The sequence below is a fragment of the Pleurodeles waltl genome, chromosome 2_2 (assembly GCF_031143425.1).
Source record: "Pleurodeles waltl isolate 20211129_DDA chromosome 2_2, aPleWal1.hap1.20221129, whole genome shotgun sequence".
Taxonomy (NCBI): Eukaryota; Metazoa; Chordata; class Amphibia; order Caudata; family Salamandridae; genus Pleurodeles; species Pleurodeles waltl.
In genome coordinates, this window is record NC_090439.1 from 629,894,177 (window position 1) to 629,920,491 (window position 26,315).

The 26,315-nt window shown below is 50.8% G+C and overlaps 1 protein-coding gene across 1 annotated transcript in view; it reads right to left on the reverse strand.

Moving 5' to 3' along the window:
* Nucleotides 1–26,315, reverse strand: part of OPRK1 (opioid receptor kappa 1) — a 257,520-nt gene that overhangs the window by 95,047 nt on the left and 136,158 nt on the right. The window lies entirely within an intron of this gene.

Sequence of the window (26,315 nt, forward strand, 5' to 3'; positions counted from 1 at the left end):
ACTTCTGTCAGTGAGGAAGGATATAGTACATCATAGGCTCCTCCTAAAATGTCTACTTAATAGCCCAACTAGTTAAATAGGATAGTACTTTCTATGGTACCAAATGCAGCCATCTGTATGGAATATTAAGGCATCTAGATCTCAATCCCTCCGCTAATGGAGCTTCTCTCTTACTGTTGTGTCATTTCCTCTACAGAGACAGAAACTAGAATGGACACCTCATATGCATATCAATGTATTATTTTCAAGGTGCGAGTGTAGTTGACAAATCATTTCTGGTTAGGTGATCTCACTTAGAAAGGATAGACAGGGATTAGCTACACATTCACAACATTATTAGAATTCATTGTGCGCATCTTGGAAAATTATTTTTCTGTGTTCTCCTTCAGCCCAATTAGGTGAAGGCATTATTGGAGGGATGCATTAACTAGCATACATAAATCACCATGTATCTTCCCCCATTTGAGTTCAAGATTCTTGACCTTTTTTTATAAAGAGAAACGGATACTGGGTGGGTCATGCATAAAGTGGCTGGGCTCTCTGCTGGGCTAGTCTTACTAGCATAGTGTGTATTTAATCAAATAATTGCAGTTGGATTTCTAGAGTGCTCTCCTGATCGAAACTTGAGTACCTTTACATAACTCCCTCAACTTCACTAGATAAATGCAACATGCTTCCTTTATTGGTTTATTAAATTGTATTGTCATCCTAGCATTTACCCTAAAAGGAATGTTCTGCCTATACCATTCTTGTCCAGCACGGTACGCATATTTGTGTAGAACTGAGCTGACCTGCATATTTGTTCTGTTGCTCGAGCCTTTAGCTTGCGTAGAGGGCCTTAAATAACTAATGTGTCCCTCAACCCTGGAATATACTATTATAGAAGGAATCACGACTAATATCGATGACAATGGACCCTATCTTCAAGAGAGGCAGAGCTGAAATAAATTGGTAAAACATCTGTGCGCGGGAAAGATTTGGGTGTATTGTTCGTCTGAATCATAATTATTCAAGAAATACAGATGTCTTTTCACATCATTGACCTCCATGTTGTCACTAGTTAACACTTGCTGCGGCAATCAGTAAACACAGAGAAGCATTTGGCAATGCTGCGTGTGGCAATTCTGTGATATATTCCTGTGTGCTCCAGGTAAATTGAGCCTCCGCATATCTGAAATGGACTCACTGGGCACGTAATATACAATTGCAGTGCCTTGCTTGTCAAAACAGACATCATTATGTAGTGATTTAAATGTCAACGAGAATAATAGTGGCCTCTTACACTATTACTACCTTTGTTCCAGAAAAAACGCTCATTTATGTGGCCATCTGTCTGCCAGGAAAATATCAGTGATGAACCGTGAACAGATACGGATAATTTTCGTTTTAAGTAGGAATACGTCTTTCTGTAAACAGACGAACTAAACTGTATGGTAATATTATTAATTACTTTGCAGTGATATTTTATCACCACACAATTTTTTTTTTGTCTTTTACGACATTAGTTTTGCTACAATCTTGTAAAATTCAGAACAGATAGAAAATTATAACAGCCTTATTTTTAACTAAATTCCTCTGCTAAATTTCTCAATTTGCAAGATGTCTTTAAAACACACTCACAAAGGACCAGAAGCAATTTCAGCTTTAACATTTGGTCTATACCTTGATGTTCCCTTGGAGAGGGCTAGACTTTCTATTCTAATTTAATTCGAGCTCATTGAGCACACGAATAGTTCACAGGCTTTTTCCCGATAATAACGTTCGCTTTTATGTGTCAACCTCCAGTCCTAAACAGCAAATAGTGCACGCTCTGTCACCTCAATCCACAGTGGATGGTGTCATCATTTACCTGCTGCTGAGCATGTCAATATCGAGTGACACATCCGATCAATTTCTTTAAGTTGCTCATGTCAGTCACCAGCAAAGGACAAAGCAATATGCAGCAGCTTCCTCTGATGCACCAACAGATGATAACAGCCCATGACAGCTGTTTATGAACATTACTGTAAATGTTAGGTATAATCATATTAATGTTACGATATCATTTTAGTCCCATGGTGAGCTTCATTGCAATCAAACAATTAAGTGATCATCATGACAAGCATTAATACAGCCCTTGCTGTTTACGCATCACTCCACATTAACACTATTTATTTAACTTTGTCCAATATACAAATAATCACACATTTGTAAAACAATATAAATGTGCAAATAACGTAATGTAAATGTAGTACCTGCCGGTAAGGCAAACTTACATCACTGTTATGAGAAAAACATTGTACAAAAACCTATGATGTCTTTAACATAAACCACACAACAATGTTCTATTCAGAATAAGAATTATCTTAAAGCATAATTAGACTAAAAGACTTCCAAATACTGCAAATATATTATTCCTAACCCTAATGAGCCCTTTATCCATCATTCAGTTCGACAAATCTGTTTGCACCAGCGCTTCCCAGAATGTGTGCTGAACTTTTCTAAGTTAAAAGTTTGTGGAGAATCTTTTGAATAAAACAGAATCATCAGGAACCTGAGACCAGATGCTCCTTAAGGTATTTAACAAAACAGTACCACTAAATGTCAATCAGTACTCTTGATGCTACCAATCAAAACAAACAATGTTAACTTAAGAGGCCTCCACAATTTGTGATAAAGATTCTTTTAAAAAATGGATTCCAATGATACGTGAGTTTTGTTTGAGTCTGACCTGCCTGTTATGCCTCTCCTCCCATGCTGTCAGCTGTGGTGGAGGGGGTGGGGGTCCACCGGCAGTCTTCCTAATGGCGAGCTGGTGTCTTGCTGCAATGGAACGCACATTCCCCCATAGGACGTTCCACCTCTTACTTATGTCATCCCCTGTGCAGGGATGCTGTTCCATGGCATTCACCCTGTCCACGATCCTCAGCCACAGCTCTATTTTCTTGGCAATGGCTATCTACTGTACCTGTGCTCCAAACAGCTGTGGCTCTACCGTGACCACTTCCTCCACCGTGACCCGCAACTCCTCATCAGTGAAATGGGGATTCCATTGTGGGAACATGAGTGTTGTGTGGTATGTGTGTTCTGCAGAGGGTGATGTGTAATGTGGTGGGATGTGTGGTGCATGACAGATAAATGGGTAGTTGTGGTATGTGTGTGCAGTTGTCTCTAGGATAAACGTGGCAAGTTGTGGTGGTCTTCTTGTGTGTGCAAACGTTTGTGGGTGTTGTGGGGGGGTGTTTTATAGTGCCATCAGTGGGTGTGTTGGGTGTGTGCAATTGTGCCAGGTTTGTTTTTTAGTTCAGGCCAATGCTGTCTTGTTTTGTATTTGGGTGGTGTAGGAAAGTACCATCTTGCTTGGCATGTTACCCCCATATTTCACTGTATATATGTTGTTTTAGTCTATGTGTCACTGGGACCCTGCCAGGCAGGACCCCAGTGCTCATAAGTATGTGCCCTGTATGTGTTCCCTGTGTGATGCCTAACAGTCTCACTGAGGCTCTGCTAACCAGAACCTCAGTGGTTATGCTCTCCCTGCTTTCCAAATTTATCGCTAACAGCCTAGTGACTAAATTTACCAATTCACATTGGCATACTGGTGCACCCATATAATTGCCTAGTATATGGTACTGAGGTACCCAGGGTATTGGGGTTCCAGGAGATCCCTATGGGCTGCAGCATTTCTTTTGCCACCCATAGGGAGCTCTGACAATTCTTACACAGGCCTGCCAGTGCAGCCTGCATGAAATAACATCCACGTTATTTCACAGCCATTTACCACTGCACTTAAGTAACTTATAAGTCACCTATATGTCTAACCTTCACCTGGTGAAGGTTGGATGCAAAGTTACTTAGTGTGTGGGCACCCTGGCACTAGCCAAGGTGCCTCCACATCGTTCAGGGCAAATTCCCCGGACTTTGTGAGTGCGGAGACACCATTACACGCGTGCACTATACATAGGTCACTACCTATGTATAGCGTCACACTGGTAACTCCGAACATGGCCATGTAATATGTCTAAGATCATGGATTTGTCACCCTAATACCATTATGGTATTGGGGGGACAATTCCATGATCCCTCGGGTCTCTAGCATAGTACGTGGGTACTGCCAAACTGCCTTTCCGGGGACTCCACTGCAGCTGCTGCTGCTGGCAACCCCTCAGACAGGTTTCTGCCCTCCTGGGGTCCAGGCAGCTCTGGCCCAGGAAGGCAGAACAAAGAACTTCCTCTGAGAGAGGGTGTAACACCCTCTCCCTTTAGAAATAGGTGTGAGGGCTGGGGAGGAGTAGCCTCCCCCAGCATCTGGAAATGCTTTGATGGGCACAGATGGTACACATCTCTGCATAAGCCAGTCTACACCGGTTCAGGGATCCCCCAGCCCTGCTCTGACGCGAAACTGGACAAAGGAAAGGGGAGTGGCCACTTCCCTGACCTGCACCTCTCAGGGGAGGTGCCCGGAGCTCCTCCAGTGTGTCCCAGAACCCCGCCATCTTGGATTTAAAGGTGCTGGGGGCACACTGGACTGCTCTGAGTGGCCAGTGCCAGCAGGTGATGTCAGAGACTCCTTCTGATAGGCTCTTACCTGTCTTGGTAGCCAATCCTCCTTTGTTGGTAGCCAAACCTCCTTTTCTGGCTATTTAGGGTCTCTTCTTTGGGGAATTCTTTAGATAATGAATGCAAGACCTCATCAGAGTTCCTCTACCAAAGGATCGACCGCTGACTGCTCAGGACGCCTGCAAAACCGCAACAAAGTAGCAAGACGTCTACTAGCAACCTTGTATCGCCTCATCCTGACGGCTTTCTCGGCTGTTTCCAGGTGGTGCATGCTCTGGGGGTAGCCTGCCTTCACCCTGCACCAGAAGCTCCAAAGAAATCTCCCATGGGTCGATGGAATCTTCCCCCTGCTAAGGCAGGCACTAAAAGACTGCAAACACTGGTCCTCTGGGTCCCCTCTCATCCTGACGAGTGTGGTCCCTGGAACTCAGCAACTCTGTTCAAGTGACTCCCACAGTCCAGTGACTCTTCAGTCCAAGTTTGGTGGAGGTAAGTCCTTGCCTTCCCACGCTAGACTGCATTGCTGGGAACCGCGTGATTTGCAGCTGCTCCAGCTCCTGTGCGCTCTTCCAGGATTTCCTTTGTGCACAGCCAAGTCTGAGTCCTCATCACTCCTTCCTGCAGTGCACAACCTTCTGAGTTGTCCTCCGGTGTCGTGGGACTCCCTTTTGTGACTTCGCATGGACTCCGATTCACTCTTCTTCAAAGGGCCTGTTCAGGTACTTCTGCAGGTGCTGCCTGCTTTTGTGAGGGCTTCCTGAGTTTCTGGGTGCCCCCTCTGTCTCCTCCTCCAAGTGGCGACATCCTGGTCCCTCCTAGGCCACAGCAGCACCCCCAAAAACTTCCACCACAACCCTTGCAGCTAGCAAGGCTTGTTTGCGGTCTTTCTGCGTGGGAACACCTCTGCAAGCTTCATCGCGACGTGGGACATCCGTCTTCCAAAGGAGAAGTCCCTAGCTCTCTTCTTTCTTGCAGAACTCCAAGCATCTTCCATACGGTGGCATCTTCCTTGCACCCTCAGCTGGCATTTCCTGGGCTCCTGCCCACTCTCGACACTGTCGTGACTATTAGACTTGGTCCCCTTGTCTTGCAGGTACTCAGGTCTGGAAATCCACTGTTGTTGCATTGCTGGTGTTTGTTCTTCCTGCAGAATCCCCCTATCACGTCTTCTGTGCTCTCTGGGGGTAGTGGGTGCACTTTACACCTACCTTTCAGGGTCTTGGGGTGGGCTATTTTTCTAACCCTCACTGTTTTCTTACAGTCCCAGCGGCCCTCTAAAAGCTCACATAGGTTTGGGGTCCATTTGTTGTTAGCATTCCACTTTTGGAGTATATGGTTTTTGTTGCCCCTATACCTATGTGCTCCTATTGCAATCTACTGTAATTCTACACTGCTTGCATTACTTTTCTTGCTATTACTTACCTAAGTTTGATTTGTGTACATATATCTTGTGTATATATCTTATCCTCATACTGAGGGTACTCACTGATAACCTTTTGGCATTTTGTCATAAAAATAAAGTACCTTTATTTTTTGTAATTCTGTGTATTGTGTTTTGTTATGATATTGTGCATATGACACCAGTGGTATAGTAGGAGCTTTACATGTCTCCTAGTTCAGCCTATGTTGCTTTGCCATAGCTACCTTCTATCAGTCTAAGCTGCTAGAAACACCTCTTCTACACTAATAAGGGATAAAAGTGATGCTAACAATTTTGCAGTTTTGTAGGATGCACTCTTGGATGGATTTGGCTTAACCACTGAACAATACAAGATTAAGTTCAGAGACACCAGAAAAGAGTCCTCACAAGACTGGACAGACTTTGTAGACTGTTCAGTGAAGGCCTTGGAGGGGTGGTTACATGGCAGTAGAGTTTCTGACTATGAAAGCCTGCATAATCTTATTCTGAGAGAGCATTATTCTGAATAACTGTGTGTCTGACTTGCTACACCAATATCTAGTGGACTCAGATCTGACCTCTCCCCAAGAATTGGGAAAGAAGGCAGACAAATGGGTCAGAACAAGAGTGAACAGAAAGGTTCATACAGGGGGTGACAAGGATGGCAAGAAGAAGGATGGTAAGTCTTCTGACAAGGGTGGGGACAAAAGTAAAACTGGGTCTTCATCAGTCCCACAAAAATCCTTTGGTGGGGGTGGTGGGTCCAAATCCTCTTCCAATAATCCACCTAAAAAGCCTTGGTGTTATTTGTGTAAAGTCAAAGGCCATTGGACAACTGATGCCAGTTGTCCAAAGAAAAACACCAAACCTCCCACTACCACAACCCCTGCTGCAAATTCTAGTGCCCCTAGTAATAGCAGTGGTAGTGGGAGCAAACCTACAAATAGCCAATCCAAGGGAGTAGCTGGGCTCACTATTTGTAATGTAGTTGGGGTTGGTCTTGTTAGGGAGACCACAGAGGCTGTGTTAGTCTCTGAAGGTGCCATTGATTTGGCCACCTTGGTTGCTTGTCCCCTTAATATGGATAAGTACAAGCAACTTCACCTAATAAATGGTGTTGAGGTTCAGGCCTACAGGGACACAGGTGCCAGTGTTACCTTGGTGATAGAGAAACTAGTGCACCCTGAACAACACCTACTTTGTCACCAGTACCAAGTGACAGACGCTCATAACAACACTCTTAGCCACCCCATGGCTGTTGTGAATCTCAACTGGGGGGGTTACTGGTCCAAAGAAAGTTGTGGTTGCTTCAGATTTACCTGTAGACTGTCTACTAGGAAATGATTTAGAGACATCAGCTTGGGCAGAAGTGGAGTTGGAGGCTCATGCAGCAATGCTGGGCATTCCTGGGCATATTTTTGCTTTGACAAGGGCTCAGGCCGAAAAGCAAAAAGGACAGGGTAACTTGGATCCTGGAACAATGGACCAAGTGCTCCCTAAAGCTAGGGGTAGCAAGGGTAAATCCCTACCGACTATCCCTCCCTCTACAGATGATTCTCCTTCTGAGGAAGAAGAATTTCCTCCCTGTGCAGAACCTTCACCAGATGAGCTGGCAGCAGACACTGCTGAGCTTTTGGGTGGAGGGGGGCCTGCCAGGGAAGAGCTGAGTGTGGCACAGCAAACCTGTCCCATATTAAAGGGTCTCAGACAGCAAGCTGTCAAACAGCAAAATGGGGATGTCAGTGACTCACATAGAGTTTACTGGGAGGACAACCTCTTGTACACCGAGGCAAGAGACCCAAAACCTGGAGCAGCCAGGAGATTGGTCATTCCCCTGCAGTACAGAGAGTACCTCCTAACTATTGCACATGACATTCCTTTGGCTGGGCATTTGGGCCGGATCAAAACATGGGAAAGGCTTGTCCCCCTGTTTCACTGGCCTAGGATGTCAGAGGACACTAAAGATTTTTGCAAGTCTTGTGTGACCTGCCAAGCCAGTGGCAAGACTGGTGGCACTCCAAAGGCTCCCCTTATTTCACTACCTGTGGTTGGGGTGCCCTTTGAAAGGGCAGGGGTTGACATAGTTGGCCCCGGTGACCCTCCTACTGCTTCAGGCAATAGGTTTATCTTGGTGGTTGTGGACGATGCCGCAAGATATCCTGAAGCAATTCCTCTAAGGACCACTACAGCTCCTGCAGTGGCAAAGGCCCTCCTGGGAATCTTTTACAGGGTGGGTTTCCCTAAAGAGGTTGTATCAGACAGGGGTAGCAACTTCATGTTTGCATACTTGAAAGTAATGTGGAAGGAATGTGGTGTAACCTACAAATTCACCACTCCTTATCATCCGCAGACTAATGGACTGGTAGAGAGGTTTAATAAAACTCTCAAAGGTATGATAATGGAACTCCCTGAAAAACTCAGGAGGAGATGGGAAGTCCTGTTAGCTTGCCTCCTTTTTGCTTACAGGGAGGTACCCCAGAAAGGAGTGGGCTTCAGCCCCTTTGAACTCCTCTTTGGACACCCTTTAAGAGGTCCACTTACACTTGTGAAGGAGGGTTGGGAACAACCTTTAAAAGCTCCCAAACAGGACATAGTGGACTATGTACTTAGCCTAAGATCCAGAATGGCCGAGTACATGAAAAAGGCCAGTAAAAACCTTCAGGCCAGCCAAGAGCTTCAAAAGCAATGGCATGACCAGAAGGCTGTTCTGATTCAGTACCAACCAGGACAGAAGGTGTGGGTATTGGAGCCTGTGGCCCCAAGAGCACTCCAAGACAAATGGAGTGGACACCATCTCATTGTTAAAAAAAGGGTGAGGTTACCTATCTGGTAGACCTGGACACTGCCACGAGTCCCCTTAGGGTGATTCATGTCAACCGCCTAAAACCCTACTATGACAGGGCTGATCTCACCCTGCTCATGGCAACAGATGAGGGACAGGAAGAAGAGAGTGACCCTCTCCCTGATCTCTTTTCCACCACTTGAAATGATGCTTTTGTGGAGGGAGTAGGTTTGGCAGATTGTCTGACTGCAGAACAGAAAGACAACTGCATATATCTCCTTGGACAGTTTTCTGACCTCTTTTCAATTGTGCCAGGAACAACTTTCTGGTGTGAACACACAATTGATACTGGAGACAGCTTGCCTGTCAAAAGTAAAATCTATAGGCAGCTTGACCATGTCAGGGACTGCATAAAACAAGAGGTGCAGAAAATGCTTCATCTAGGAGTGGTTGAACCTTCTGAAAGCCCATGGGCGAGTCCTGTTGTGCTTGTACCAAAGCCTCACTCAAAAGATGGAAAAAGGGAGATGAGGTTTTGTGTAGACTACAGAGGTCTCAGTCAGGTAACAAAAACTGATGCTCACCCTATACCCAGGGCAGATGAGCTCACTGATACACTGGCATCTGTCAAGTATCTAAGCACCTTTAATTTAACTGCAGGGTATTGGCAGATCAAATTGGCTGAGGATGCTAAACCTAAAACTGCATTTTCAACTAGCCAAACCTCCTTTTCTGGCTATTTAGGGTCTCTGCTTTGGGGAATTCTTTAGATAACGAATGCAAGAGCTCATCAGAGTTCCTCTGCATCTCCCTGTTCACCTTCTACCAAAGGATCAACTGCTGACTGCTCAGGACACCTGCAAAATTGCAACAAAGTAGCAAGACGACTACTAGCAACCTTGTAGTGCCACATCCTGCCGGCTTTCTCAACTGTTTCCAGGTGGTGCATGCTCTGGGGGTAGCCTGCCTTCACCCTGCACCAGAAGCTCCGAAGAAATCTCCCATGGGTCAACGGAATCTTCCCCCTGCTAACGCAGGCACCAAAAGACTGCAACACTGGTCCTCTGGGTCCCCTCTCATCCTGACGAGCGTGGTCCCTGGAACTCAGCAACTCTGTCCAAGTGACTCCCACAGTCCAGTGACTCTTCAGTCCAAGTTTGGTGGAGGTAAGTCCTTGCCTCCCCACGCTTGACTGCATTGCTGGGTACCACGTAATTTGCAGCTGCTCCGGCTCCTGTGCACTCTTCCACGATGTCCTTCGTGCACAGCCAAGCCTGGGTCCCGACACTCCTTCCTGCAGTGCACAACCTTCTTGTAAGGAAATGCCTCCTTGGCATTGTTACCCCCTGACTTTTTGCCTTTGCTGATGCCCAGTTATGATTTGAACGTGTGCTGAGGCCTGCTAACCAAGCCCCTGCACCAGTGTTCTTTCCCTAATCTGTACCTTTGTTTCCACAATTGGCACACCCTGGCATCCAGGTAAGTCCCTTGTAACTGGTACCCCTGGTACCAAGGGCCCTGATGCCAGGGGAGGTCTCTAAGGGCTGCAGCATGTCTTATGCCACCCTGGAGACCCCTCACTCAGCACAGACACACTGCTTGCCAGCTTGTGTGTGCTGGTGGGAAGAAAATGACTAAGTCGACATGGCACTCCCCTCAGGGTGCCATGCCAACCTCACACTGCCCATAGCATAGATAAGTCACCCCTCTAGCAGGCCTTACAGCCCTAAGGCAGGGTGCACTATCCCATAGGTGAGGGCATAGTTGCATGAGCACTATGCCCCTACAGTGTCTAAGCAAAACCTTAGACATTGTAAGTGCAGGGTAGCCATAAGAGTATATGGTCTGGGAGTCTGTCATACACGAACTCCACAGCACCATAATGGCTACACTGAAAACTGGGAAGTTTAGTATCAAACTTCTCAGCACAATAAATGCACACTGATGCCAGTGTACATCTTATGGTGATCTACACCCCAGAGGGCATCTTAGAGATGCCCCCTGAAACCATACCCGACTTCCAGTGTGGGTTGACTAGTTTTAGCAGCCTGCCACACACCAGACATGTTGCTGGCCACATGGGGAGAGTGCCTTTGTCACTCTGAGGCTAGTAACAAAGCCTGTACTGGGTGGAGGTGCTTCTCACCTCCCCCTGCAGGAACTGTAACACCTGGCGGTGAGCCTCAAAGGCTCACCCCCTTTGTTACAGCACCCCAGGGCACTCCAGCTAGTGGAGTTGCCCATCCCCTCTGGCCACGGCCCCACTTTTGGCGGCAAGGCCGGAGGAGATAATGAGAAAAACAAGGAGGAGTCTCTGGCCAGTCAGGACAGCCCCTAAGGTGTCCTGAGCTGAGGTGACTCTGACTTTTAGAAATCCTCCATCTTGCAGATGGAGGATTCCCCCAATAGGATTAGGGATGTGCCCCCCTCCCCTCAGGGAGGTGGCACAAAGAGGGTGTAGCCACCCTCAGGGCTACTAGCCATTGGCTACTAACCCCCCAGACCTAAACACACCCCTAAATTGAGTATTTAGTGGCTCCCAGAACCTAGGTAACTAGATTCCTGCAACCTAAGGCGAAGAAGGACTGCTGATCTGAAAGCCCTGCAGAGAAGACGGAGACACCAACTGCTTTGGCCCCAGCTCTACCGGCCTGTCTCCCCACTTCAAGAAAAACTGCAACAGCGACGCGTTCCACAGTGTCCAGCGACCTCTGAAGCCTCAGAGGACTACCCTGCATCTAAAAGGACCAAGAACTCCCGAGGACAGCGGCTCTGCTCCAAAGAAGAAACATCTATGCAACAAAGAAGCAACTTTTAAAGAACACACGTTTCCCGCCGGAAGCGTGAGACTTTGCACTCTGCAACCGACGCCCCCGGCTCGACTTGTGGAGAACCAACACTACAGGGAGGACTACCAGGCGACTGCGACCCTGTGAGTAGCCAGAGTTGACCCCCCTGAGCCCCCCCCAGCGACACCTGCAGAGGGAATCCAGAGGCTCCCCTTGACCGCAACTGTCTGCTTCAAAGAACCCGACGCCTGGTAAAGACACTGCACCCGCAGCCCCCAGGACCTGAAGGATCCGACCTCCAATGCAGAAGCGACCCCCAGGTGGCCCTCTCCCTTGCCCAGGTGGTGGCTTCCCCGAGGAGCCCCCCCCCCTTGCCTCCCTGCTTCGCTGAAGAGACCCCTGGGTCTCCCATCGAAACCTATTGCAAACCCGACGCCTGTTGCACTCTGCACCCAGCCACCCCCATGGCGCTGAGGGTGTACTTTTTGTGCTGACTTGTGTCCCCCCCCGAAGCCCTACAAAATCCCCCTGGTCTGCCCTCCGAAGATGCAGATACTTACCTGCTGGCAGACTGGAACCGGGGCATCCCCTTCTCCATTGAAGCCTATGTGTTTGGGGCACCACTTTGACCTCTGCACCTGACCGGCCGTGAGCTGCTGGTGTGGTAACTTTGGGGTTGCTCTGAACCCCCAATGGTGGGCTACCTTGGACCCAACTTTGAACCCTGTAGGTGGTTTACTTACCTGCAAAACTAACAAACACTTACCTCCCCAAGGAACTGTTGAAAATTGCACTGTGTCTAGTTGTAAAATAGCTTATTGCCATTTGTGTGAAAACTGTATATGCTAATTTGCTAATTCAAAGTTCCTAAGGTTCCTAAGTGAAATACCTTTCATTTAAAGTATTGTTTGTAAATCTTGAACCTGTGGTTCTTGAAATAAACTAAGAAAATATATTTTTCTATATAAAAACCTATTGGCCTGGAATTGTCTTTGAGTGTGTGTTCCTCATTTATTGCTTGTGTGTGTACAACAAATGCTTAACACTACCCTCTGATAAGCCTACTGCTCGACCACACTACCACGAAATAGAGCACTAGAATTATCTCTTTTTGCCACTATCTTACCTCTAAGGGAAACCCTTGGATTCTGTGCATGCTATTTCTTACTTTGAAATAGTACATACAGAGCCAACTTCCTACACTGGTGGATCAGCGGTGGGGTACAAGACTTTGCATTTGCTGGACTACTCAGCAAATACCTGATCACACGACTAAATTCCCAAAATTGTCATTAGAAACTGATTTTTGTAATTTTTGCTATTTTTCTAAATTTTTAAAAGTCCTGCTAGGGCTTTGTGTTAGTCCCTGTTAGCATTTCTTTTACAGTTTAAGTTTTGTAAAAGTTTGAATTAAGTTCTAGAGATATTTTTAGATTCTTAAAAAGTATTCCAACTTTTAGAAACATAGGTGGTCATTACAACATTGGCGGTAAAAGCCGCTTACCGCCGTGCAGAAGACCGCCAACATACCGCTGCGGCTGCGGAATTCCGCCACAGCTATTATGACCCACATCTCGGAAGACTGCGAAATTCAGACACCCACACAAGTCCGCCACACCAAAGGTTAGTGATAAACTGGCAAAAACAAATCCTCTACCGTCACGCCAACACAAACACGCCCATGCTATTACGACCCACGAATCCACGCGGCGGTCTTTCAACCGCGGTATTCCATTGGCAGAACACACCGCTGCGCTCAAAATACACACACATCTCCAAAACACCACCACATTGGACAAGTCGAATAACACACACCTGATACACATACAAACACCACTCCACACACCCAACACAATATAAAACACACACCCACATCTCCCACAAACCCCTACGACCAAAAATTTTAGACGAAGGCCAGAGAGTGAGCACAGCAATAGACAACCCTACCACACAGAGGCACACGACACCATCACCCACACAACAGCCACGCACAAAACACCACACACCACTACACATCTCCACACTCATCACCACATACACCACCCCACACACATCACCTACACCACCCAATGGCACGCCAAAGACACCCCAGGTTTTCGAAAGGAGGAGCTCAGGGTCATGGTGGAGGAAATCGTACGGGTAGAACCACAGCTATTTGGAGCACAGGTGCAGCACACCTCTATAGCTAGGAAGATGGAGCTATGGCGAACAATAGTCGACACGGTCAACGCAGTGGGACAACACCCAAGAAATCGGGAGGACATCAGGAAGAGGTGGAACAACCTACGGGGGAAGGTGCATTCCGTGGTCTCCAGGCACAACATTGCGGTTCAGCGGACTGGCGGCGGACTCCCACCTCCTCCCCCACAACTAACAACATGGGAGGAGCAGGTCTTGACCATCATGCATCCTGAGGGCCTCGGAGGAGTCGGTGGAGGAATGGACACTGGTAAGTCTAATCTTAACTATCATATCCCCCACCCTACCTGCATGCTATCACACACCCCCACCCTCACCCCATCCCCTATCACTCCAACTCCTCACTAATGTACTAATAACACAAATCACCCATCCCAACACCAAGCCCTGCATGACACAACAAAGCATGGCACCCCTCACTAAAGCATGCCCACTGCACATACCCATACCAACCCCTAACCATCATCACACAAGACCCCACACAGGAATGCTAGCACTGGGGTACACGCTCACCCACCCATTGCACACCATGACACACACACATGCAATAATCATGCTTTTATACCCCTGCAGGACCACTACCTAACCTCACCAGACAGGAGGGTACAGACATCTCTACCCCACCCATAGAAGAGGCCCACAGTGATGACAGAAGCTCTGGCCAACTGGATCCAGATGACCAGCCCGGACCATCGTGGGCCTCAAGACAGTCGGTTCCCCTCACACAGGCACAGCCCAACACTGACCTTCCACCCTCTGGAAACACCAGCACAGCACCCACCCAGCGGGCCCATACCTCCGTACCCAGGACACGTCAATCAGCTGTGTGTCCACCACTACAGGGAACCCAGGATAACCCACCACCCCAACAACAACAGGGACCTGGGGGCAGTGGTAGTGGGCACACGGTCCAGGGGACGGGGCACAGGAACACAGGAGAACTGGGAGGGCTGCTGTGAGACAGGGGGCGGACAGGCCAAGGGAACCCACTCTCCACGAGGCCCTCTCCTCCATCATGGGAGCATACCACCACTCCCAGGAGACGATGGCAACGGTACTGGCCAAGTTTCAGGAGACCCAGCGCCTGCAGGAGGAACAGTATTTGGGCTTCAGGGAGGAACTCAGAACCATCAGCTCCGCCCTGGGCACCATTGTAGGGGTGCTGAAGGACATACAGAACACCATGAGGGACACCGTGGCACTCCAAGGGGCCCCTGACACTAGCATGGACGATGAACTGCCCACCATCTCCGCGGGCGCTAGTGGACAGGACACCCCGCCACAGGACCACCACACCAGCACCCCACCCCCTACGGACGGACAACCACCCCGCAAGCGGTCCCTGAGATCCAGGAACAGGACAGAGCACGATGGCAAGACCCCCGCCAAGAAATAAGACCACCCTGATTGTCATCCCACTGTCCCACTTTGTAACCCTGTCCATATTGGAACTGGCCCAGCTCCACTTCCTATGCCCATTGGGCAGTGCACCTGTGAGACTAATAGACTGGACTCTGCCATGGACATTCCTCCACCATCACCCATCACCATTTTACCACCCCTCTCCAATATTTAGCACTGCAATAAACACCCTTGAACCACAAAACAATCTGGAGTCAGTCTGTGATATTGAAAATGTGTATTAGCTATAACAATTACAAAATCAGTTCTCAATAGTAATGTCAACATACCTATGTCACACATCACAAGTCCATGAAGGATGCAAGCAGATGACACACGTTGGTAACCACACTTGTGAAACCGTAATGGAAATGTACAACTCAGTTACCAAATACTGCTTGAAATTGACAGACAGGATAGAGGTAGAAGTGTGAAAGTAAAAGTATTAGTAAAGAAAGTGTTCTCACCTGCTTGTCACTGGAAATATTGCTGTATGACTGAGTCCCTGTTGTCAATGTCTTCTTCCTCTGCTTCCTCCTCATCACTGTCCACAGGCTCCACAGCTGCCACAACACTGTCATCTGGACCATCCTCCCGAAGAAAAGGCACCTGGTGTCGCAAAGCAAGATTGTGAAGCATGGAGCAAGCGATGATGATCTGGCACACCTTCCTTGGTGAGTAGAATAGGGAACCACCTGTCATATGGAGGCACCTGAACCTGGCCTTCAGGAGGCCGAAGGTGCGTTCGATCACCCTCCTAGTTCACCCATGGGCCCATTGTAGCGTTCCTCTGCCCTGGTCCTGGGATTCCTCACTGGGGTCAGTAGCCATGACAGGTTGGGGTAACCAGAGTCCCCTAATAGCCACACCCGGTGCCTCTGGAGTTGACCCATCACATAAGGGATGCTGCTATTCCGCAGGATGTAGGCGTCATGCACTGAGCCAGGGAACATAGCATTTACCTGGGAGATGTACTGGTCTGCCAAACATACCATCTGTACATTCATGGAATGATAACTTGTCCGGTTCCTGTACACCTGTTCACTCCTGTGGGGGGGACCAAAGCCACATGGGTCCCATCAATGGCACCTATGATGTTAGGGATATGTCCCAGGGCATAGAAGTCACCTTTAACAGTAGCCAAATCCTCCACCTAAGGGAAAACGATGCAGCTCCTCATTTGTTTCAGCAGGGCAGACAACACTCTGGACAACACGTTGGAAAACATAGGCTGGGACATCCCTGATGCCATGGCCACAGTTGTTTGAAATGACCCACTTGCTAGGAAATGGAGCACTGATAGCACCTGCACTTGAGGGGGGATTCCTGTGGGATGGCGGATTGGTGACATCAGGTCTGGCTCCAACTGGGTACACAGTTCCTGGATTGTGGCACGGTCAAACCTGTAGGTGATGATTAAATGTCGCTCCTCCATTGTCAACAGGTCCACCAGCGGTCGGTACACCGGAGGATTCCGCCATCTCCTCACAGTGCCTGACGGGAAAGGGTGAAGACTCCTTCCGGCAAAGCCGCTCACAAGGGTCCCGGGGGGGAGTGTCGAGTCAGCTGTGACTCCTCCCAAGGTGGGGAAGGGGCAGAAGAAAGCGCCAAAGTCTGGGAAGAGCAGCACGGCGGAGAAGGCCGCCATCATCCCCGCTGCCCAGGACGCCACCACCAGCCCCATCGTCACTGGTCAGGAGACCACCGCCGGAGTCAGTGCCCAGGAGGGCAGCACAATCGTCACTGGTCAGGAGACCACCGCCGGAGTCAGTGCCCAGGAGGGCAGCACAATCGTCACTGGTCAGGAGACCACCGCCGGAGTCAGTGCCCAGGAGGGCAGCACAATCGTCACTGGTCAGGAGACCACCGCCAGAGTCAGTGCCCAGGAGGGCCCCGGCAGCCACAGCCCCACTGGGCAATGAGGGAACGCCATGACACACACCGCTGCACAGGTCAGAGACAGCAAAGTCAAGCACCGCTGAACAGGGCAAAGACTGCTCAACTGGGCAAAGACCGCCATGGCAAGCACCGCTGAACAGGTCAAGCACCGCTGAACAGGGCAAAGACCGCTGAACTGGGCAAAGACCGCCATGGCAAGCACCGCTGAACAGGTCAAGCACCGCTGAACAGGGCAAGCACCGCTGAACTGGGCAAAGACCGCCATGGCAAGCACCGCTGAACAGGTCAAGCACCGCTGAACAGGGCAAAGACCGCCATGGCAAGCACAGCTGAACAGGTCAAGCACCGCTGAACAGGGTAAAGACCGCTGAACTGGGCAAAGACCGTCATGGCAAGCACCGCTGAACAGGTCAAGCACCGCTGAACAGGCCAAAGACCGCTGAACTGGGCAAAGACCGCCATGGCAAGCACCGCTGAACAGGTCAAGCACCGCTGAACAGGGCAAGCACCGCCAACTCAGGCATCACTAGCCCATGTGCGGCAGGGGCAGTGACGGAACTGGGACTGTCACGGGGAGAGTGATGCACTCTGGGCACCTATCCCTCTCCAGAACCAGTGGAGAAAGGCATCCACTACCTCGGTCCATAACAGAATGAAGCACTCCCCAGGATGGTACAGTGGGCAAACCACCCACTGAAAAGACTTGTGAGACTGTGGGACAATGGGATGTGAGGTAACTGCACTGGCATTGTACACCGTCGCGGTAGGCGGTCGGAGACCGCGGCGCAATGCTGCATTGGTTAACATTGGACCCTATGGGTCCCAGGAGCCAATGAGGAAGTGCGCCGGCGGTGATGATACGCACCGCCGCGGACGTCACCGCCGCGGACGTCACAGCCATTTTCTGTTTGTGCAATCACTCGATACCTGATCTTCGACAGGAGAGGACCTACACTGCAAGTGCTGCTGTGACCTCGGTCTAGAAGAGACAATGGCACGTACGTCTGGGGACAGGGCCCCTGCCTTCACTGCACAGGAGTTGGAGAAGCTCATGGACGGAGTCCTCCCCCAGTACACGCTACTCTACGGTCCTCCAGACCAACAGGTGAGTACATAGGGTGCAAGTTGTATGGGCTATGCCTGGGTGGAGAGGGCCCAGTGCATGCATGTGCCACATGGCAAGGGCAGGGATGTGGGCCACTCACTTTGACGGTGCAGTTGGTAATGACTTATCTTCTTCCCCTGTACATGTCATGTAGGTCAGCGCCCACCAGAAGAAGGATATTTGGCGTGCCATCGCCAAGGACGTCCGGACCCTGGGGGTCCACCAGAGACGGAGCAGCCACTGCCGTAAAAGATGGGAGGACATTCGCCGCTGGAGCAAGAAGACGGCAGAGGCTCAGCTGGGGATGGCCTCCCAACGTGGGAGGGGTGCCCGTCGCACCATGACCCCCCTGATGTTCCGGATCCTGGCGGTGGCCTACCCTGAGTTGGATGGGCGCTTGAGGGCATCACAGCAGACACAAGGGGGTGAGTCAAACATCATTCTGCTGACTTTGCACGCAGTGGAGGGGTTTGGGTGGGGGAGGAGGGCTGTGGGTTTCCCTAGGCCAGGGCGAGTTCCGTAGCCTAGGCCCCTCTATAATGCAGGCCATGTGGCACTCCACCCCACCTCTGTAGAGTGCCAAGTACAGGTATACATGCCCCTGTGTCATCTATGTGTGCAGATGTCCACCATAGCCATGTAGGCCATATCCCAGGAACTGCATCTGTAGAGGCCAAGAGAGCGGCGTAGTGCAGGGGGCTGCTGTGTCTGTATTGTCTGCCAACGGTAGCGGTAAGCCATGCACTCAACCTGTCTTTCTTCTGTTTCCCACCCCCTTTTTGTGGTCTCCCTGTTCTTTTGTGCATCAGCATCATCAGGCAGAGGTACAGTGGCCCCCGGAGCACGAGGGGGCTGCATCCCACATGGTCATGGAGGGCCACACCACGGACTCTGAGTACACCAGTGGGACGGAGGGCGAGGGAAGCTTCACGGCGGTCACCGCATCAGCAAACAGCGACACGGACTCGTCCTCCGATGGAAGCTCCCTTGTGGTGGCAGCACCATCTGTGCCCCCCACTTCTACAGGTACAGCCGCCACCCCCCTACCAGCACCGCCCTCCCAGCAGCCACTCAGCCTTCGCCCTGTGCCCGCTCACCCAGGAGGGTGGGCATCACATTCGCCCCAGGCACCTCAGCCCCTGCCCCAGTCACCCCTGCTGCCCTCAGTGAGGAGGCCATTGACCTCCTCAGGTCACTCACTGTTGGGCATTCTACCATTGTGAATGCCACCCAGGGTGCAGAGAGGGAGTTGCAACACACTAATGCATTCCTGGAGGGCATTCATTCTGGTCAGGCTGCCCATCATCGAACCCTGCAATCTCTGGCCTCAGCACTGATGGCAGCCATTGTCCCTGTGTCTAGCCTCCTCCCTCCAACTTCCTCCACCCACACCCAATCCCCTGTACCTCAACCTATCCCAAGCACACCATCAGACCAGCCTGCACACACCTCATCTCAACACACAAGGGCAGCTCAGGCAAACATAGGCACCACACATCCCACAGGCACTCACACAAGCATCGCTCACATACAGACACAGCAACATCCACTGCCTCCACTGTGTCCCCCTCGTCGTCGTCTCCCTCCTCCCTCCCAGTATCATCTACACTCTCACCTGCATGCACTACCACCACAGCCGCTAGGACTCGCACCAGAACACCCACCACCACACCCCGCTCACCTGCACTCACCACCCCCACTACCATTTACACGTCCCCTGTGTCCTCTCCAAGTGTGTCTGTGACTCCCCCTCCCAAAGTACACAAACGCGGCCACACAAGCACCCAACATGCATCCACCTCACGACAGCCTCCAGAACATGCACCTGCACCCAAATCACCAAAAGTTACACCTCCTACAACCACCTCCTCTTCCTCCACTCCCAGACCCCCTCCAGCTACCCATCCCAGTGCTCGTCAGAAACTTTTCCTGAGCAACGTTGACCTCTTTCCCACCACTCCCCCCCTTCCATTCATAGGTCCCGTAGTAGCACCTCAGCCAAAAAAAGTCCGGTACCAGTGGTGCCTGTTAGAGGTATGTGGAGTGCACCGGGCACCAGGGCAGCCAGTGTGACACGGAGCCAAAGCAAAGCCAGTGCCCCCCCTGTGAAGCACCAGAAGTTGAACAGTGCCTGACGGGAAAGGGTGAAGACTCCTTCCGGCAAAGCCGCTCACAAGGGTTCCGGGGGGAGTGTCGAGTCAGCTGTGACTCCTCCCAAGGTGGGGAAGGGGCAGAAGAAAGCGCCAAAGTCTGGGAAGAGCAGCACGGCGGAGAAGGCCGCCATCATCCCCGCTGCCCAGGACGCCACCGCCAGCCCCATCGCCACTGGTCTGGAGACCACCGCCGGAGTAAGTGCCCAGGAGGGCAGCACAATCGTCACTGGTCAGGAGACCACCGCCGGAGTCACTGCCCAGGAGGGCAGCACAATCGTCACTGGTCAGGAGACCACCGCCGGAGTCGGTGCCCAGGAGGGCAGCACAATCGTCACTGGTCAGGAGACCACCGCCAGAGTCAGTGCCCAGGAGGGCAGCACAATCGTCACTGGTCAGGAGACCACCGCCAGAGTCAGTGTCCAGGAGGGCTCCGGCAGCCACAGCCCCACTGGGCAATGAGGGAACGCCATGGCACACACCGCTGCACAGGTCAGAGACAGCAAAGTCAAGCACCGCTGAACAGGTCAAGCACCGCTGAACAGGGCAAAGACTGCTGAACTGGGCAAAGACCGCCATGGCAAGCACCGCTGAACAGGTCAAGCACCGCTGAACAGGGCAAAGACCGCTGAACTGGGCAAAGACCGCCATGGCAAGCACCGCTGAACAGGTCAAGCACCGCGGAACAGGGCAAGCACCGCTGAACTGGGCAAAGACCGCCATGGCAAGCACCGCTGAACAGGTCAAGCACCGCTGAACAGAGCAAGCACCGCTGAACAGGGCAAAGACCGCCATGGCAAGCACAGCTGAACAGGTCAAGCACCGCTGAACAGGGTAAAGACCGCTGAACTGGGCAAAGACCGTCATGGCAAGCACCGCTGAACAGGTCAAGCACCGCTGAACAGGCCAAAGACCGCTGAACTGGGCAAAGACCGCCATGGCAAGCACTGCTGAACAGGTCAAGCACCGCTGAACAGGGCAAGCACCGCCAACTCAGGCATCACTAGCCCATGTGCGGCAGGGGCAGTGACGGAACTGGGACTGTCACGGGGAGAGTGATGCACTCTGGGCACCTATCCCCCTCCAGAACCAGTGGAGAAAGGCATCCACTACCTCGGTCCATAACAGGATGAAGCACTCTGGGCACCAGTCCCCCTCCAGAACCAGTGGAGACTGTTATCCACTTGTGAGACTGTGGCTTTGCACTCCCCAGGATGGTACAGTGGGCAAACCACCCACTGAAAAGACTTGTGAGACTGTGGCTTTGCACTCCCCAGGATGGTACAGTGGGTAAACCACCCACTGAAAAGACTTGTGAGACTGTGGCTTTGCACTCCCCAGGATGGTACAGTGGGCAACCCACCTACTGTAGAGACTTGAGAGACTGTGGCTTTGCACTCCCCAGGATACATCAATGGGCATGGAGCCCCGTCGTGGATCTGGCGTGGTGTTATCATCCAGCTGAAGTGCCCCCCCTTCCCTTCCCCCTGAGGTGCCTGTTGTATTTCTATCTGATGCCCCTGCAGTGTTCTCTCCGTTTCAGGACAGGTATCGCATGTGGGCCTCGCCCATGCATTTTGGGCCCAGTGGTCCACGGACATTGGATGGTGCATACCTGCACTACTGATCGTGATGTTTATTTTTGGCATTTGTATATATTTCTGTATATATTGGCTTACTGTATTGTGCTACATTACAATGGTTGTAGTCATTTCCTTTTGTCTTTGCATTCTTCCGGGAGGGTTGGCGGTTGTTACTGTGATGTTTTGAAATGCATTGGTGTGTGTGTTGTAGTGGGTGAGGGTCGGGGTGGGGGTGGGGGTGCTGCGTGTGTATGTCCGTGACTTTTGCCTCCCCCCTCCCTTATGTCGTAGGTGCAGTACTCACCGTTGTCTTCGGCGCCGCCGTTGCTGATGTTCGTAGAGGAGCAGGAACACAATCGCAGGGAGTAATTGGAGTTCCGGCTCCATGGTGCCCTCCTTCCTTGTGGAGTTTGTTCAGGTGAGCGTTTTCCCATTGGAATGGCTGTTTCCGCCGTGTTTTTATCCACGGTGAATCCGCCAAGGAAAAGGTGGCGGATTGGCCTGTTGTAATACTGTGGGTGGTACTTTGTCTTCCACCTGTCTCGTGGCGGTGACCGCCGCGCTGTTTGTCTGTACCGCCATGGCGGTCGGAGTGTTAAAGTGGCTGTCTTTGTTGGCGGTTTCCGCCACGGTCATAATTCCCTTTTTTTTACCGCCGGCCTGTTTGCGGTATTACTGCCGCTTTAACACGGTCCGCCAGGGTTGTAATGACCCCCATAATGTCTAATGTAGAAGAGATAGTGATGGAACTCAACCTCACCCCTTACCTGCATCTTAGGATGTCGGAGTTAAGGTCTCTCTGCAAAATCAAAAAGATTAAAACTGGTTCAAACCCTACCAAAGTACAGCTCCAGTAGCTTTTGGCAGAGTTTGCTAAAAACAACCCCTCTGATGATACCTTCCGAGAGGGGGAAGCTAGTGATGGGGAGGAATTCCCACCTCCAGTCCTAGTTAGGGAGAGCAGGGTTTCTCCAACCCTGTCTCCACAAGTGATAGTCAGAGATGCTGCTTCTCTCACAGGAGAGTCCGGAAACTCTGGAAGCATTGAGGGCAGCCTCAATGAAGAGGACCTCCTGCTAGCCAGGATGGCCAAAAGATTGGCTTTGGAGAGACAGCTCCTAGCCATAGAAAGGGAAAGACAAGAGATGGGTTTTGGTCCCATCAATGGTGGCAGCAACATAAATAGGGTCAGGGATTCTCCTGACATGTTGAAAATCCTTTAAGGGATTGTAACTAAATATGAAGATGGTGATGACATCACCAAATGGTTCACAGCTTTTGAGAGGGCTTGTGCAACCAGAAAAGTAAACAGATCTCACTGGGGTGCGCTCCTTTGGGAAATGTTCACTGAAAAGTGTAGGGATAGACTCCTCACACTCTCTGGAAAGAGGCAGAATCCTATGCCCTCATGATGGCTACTCTGATTGAGGACTTTGGATTCTCCACTGAGGAGTATAGAATTAGGTTCAGGGGGGCTCAAAAATCCTTGAGCCAGACCTGGGTTGATTTTGTAGACTACTCAGTGAAAACACTGGATGGTTGGATTCATGGCAGTGGTGTAAATGATTATGATGGGCTGTACAATTTATTTGTTAAAGAACACCTGTTAAGTAATTGTTTCAATGATAAACTGCATCAGCATCTGGTAGACCTAGGACCAATTTCTCCCCAAGAATTGGGAAAGAAGGCGGACCATTGGGTCAAGACTAGGGTAACCAAGACTTCCACAGGGGGTGACCAAAAGAAAGGGGGCACAAAGACTCCCCAGGGGAAGAGTGTTGAGACATCCAAGGGAAAAAGTAAAGTCTTCTATAGGGCCCCAAAAACCTGCTCAGGAGGGAGGGTCCAGAGCCTCTTCACAATCCAATTTTGGGTACAAGTGTAAAAACTTTGATCCAAAAAAGGCCTGGTGTCGTAGCAGTAATCAGCAAGGACACCAAATTGGAGACAAGGCCTGTCCCAAGAAAGGTTCCACTTCTAACTCTACTCCAGCTAACACTGGAATGGCCAGTCTCCAAGTGGGATCAACAGTGTGCCCAGAGCAAATCAGGGTTCACACTGAAGCTACATTAGTCTCTGAGGGTGGGGTGGATTTAGCCACACTGGCTGTCTGGCCCGCTAATATGCAAAAATACAGGCAGCAACTCTTAATTAATGGGACAAGTGTAGAAGGCCTGAGGGATACAGGTGCCAGTGTCACCATGGTGACAGAGAAACTGGTTTCCCCTGGTCAATACCTGGCTGGACAAACTTATCCAGTCACCAACACTGACAATCAGACTAAAGTACATCCCATGGCTATGGTAACTTTAGAGTGGGGAGGGGTCAATGGCCTGAAACAGGTGGTGGTCTCCTCAAATATCCCTGTAGACTGTTTGCTTGGAAATGACCTGGAGTCCTCAGCATGGGCTGAGGTAGAACTCAAAACCTATGCAGCCATGCTGGGTATCCCTGAACTGGTGTGTGTCAAGACAAGGGCACAGTGCAAGGCTCAGGGTGAAAAAGTGGTGTTGGAGCCTGGAAAAAGGGCCCAACCCTCCAAGAGAAAAGGAAAGAAGACTGGGGAACCAGCTTCAACACAACAAGAGAAAGAGAACCTCTCTTCCCAGGAAGAAGTCCTGCCCTGTGAGGGAACTGAGCCCATTGAGTTAGAACCTTATCAGGTTGAGCTCCTAGGCCCAGGGGGACCCTCAAGGGAACAGTTGTGTAAGGGGCAAGAAACATGTCCCTCTCTTGAAGGCCTTAGGCAGCAAGCTGCTGAAGAGTCCAAAGGAAAAATAACAGGAACACATAGAGGGGGTCATTCCGACCCTGGCGGTCATAGACCGCCAGGGCCGGGGACCGTGGATGCACCGCCAACAGGCTGGCGGTGCATCCAGGCCAATTCTGACCGCGGCGGTTTTCCCCTGGCCTGAAGAATCCTCCATGGGGATTCCGACCCCCTTCCCGCCAGCCTGGTTCTGGCGGTTTTGACCGGCAGAACCTGGCTGGCGGGAACGGGTGTCGTGGGGCCCCCTAACAGGGCCCCACAAAGATTTTCAGTGTCTGCATAGCAGACACTGAAAATCGCGACGGGGGCAACTGCACCCGTCGCACCCTTTCCACTCCGCCGGCTCCATTCGGAGCCGGCATCCCCGTGGAAGGGGGTTTCCCGCTGGGCGGGCGGCCTTCTGGCGGTCGCCCGCCAGCCCAGCGGGAAACTCAGAATGACCGCCGCGGTCTTGTGACCGCGGTACGGTCTTCTGGCGGTTCCCGCTTGGCGGGCGGCGGAAGATTAGAATGACCCCCAGAGTCTATTGGGTAGATGGACTCCTTTACACTGAGGCAAGAGATCCCAAACCTGGTGCCACTAGGAGAGTGGTAGTGCCTCAGGAGTTTAGGGAATTCATTCTGACCTTAGCTCATGATATTCCTCTTGCTGGGCATTTGGGACAGACCAAGACTTGGGAGATATTAGTCAACCATTTCTATTGGCCCAACATGTCCCAGAAGGTCAAGGAGTTTTGTGTCTCCTGTGTCACCTGTCAAGCCAGTGGTAAGACAGGTGGGCACCCAATGGCCCCCCTCATTCCACTTCCAGTGGTGGGGTTCCCCTTTGAAAGAGTAGGTGTGGACATAGTGGGTCCACTTGAACCTCCCACAGCCTCAGGGAATTCATGCTACTAGATACCCTGAAGGAATTCCCCTTAGGTCGACTACTGCCCCTGCAGTAGCCAAAGCACTCATTGGTATTTTTACCAGAGTGGGATTTCCTAAGGAGGTGGTGTCTGACAGAGGTACCAACTTCATGTCAGCATACCTGAATCATATGTGGAATGAGTGTGGGGTGACACCATACCATCCACAAACCAATGGTCTTGTAGAAAGATTTAACAAGACATTGAAAGGCATGATCATGGGGCTCAAAAGGAGATGGGATGTCCTCTTGCCATGTCTGCTTTTCGCCTACAGAGAGGTGCCTCAGAAGGGAGTAGGGTTTTCCCCCTTTGAACTTCTGTTTGACCATCCTGTAAGGGGACCACTAGCTCTTGTAAAAGAAGGCTGGGAGAGACCTCTTCATGAGCCTAAACAAGATATAGTGGACTATGAACTAGGCCTACATTCAAGGATGGCAGAGTACATGGAAAAGGCAAGTAAAAACCTTGAGGCCAGCCAATAACTCCAGAAGATTTGGTATGACCAAAAGGCTGCTATGCTTGAGTTTCAGCCAGGGCAGAAAGTCTGGGTTCTGGAGCCTGTGGCTCCCAGGGCACTTCAGGACAGATGGAGTGGCCCTTACCCAGTGCTAGAGAGGAAGAGTCAGGTCACCTACCTGGTAGACCTAGGCACTAGCAGGACTCCCAAAAGGGTGATCCATGTGAACCGCCTCAAACTCTTCCATGACAGGGCAGATGTGAATCTGTTGATGGTAACAGATGAGGATCAGGAAGCTGAGTGAACCTCTCCCTGATCTCCTCTCCACAGACCCT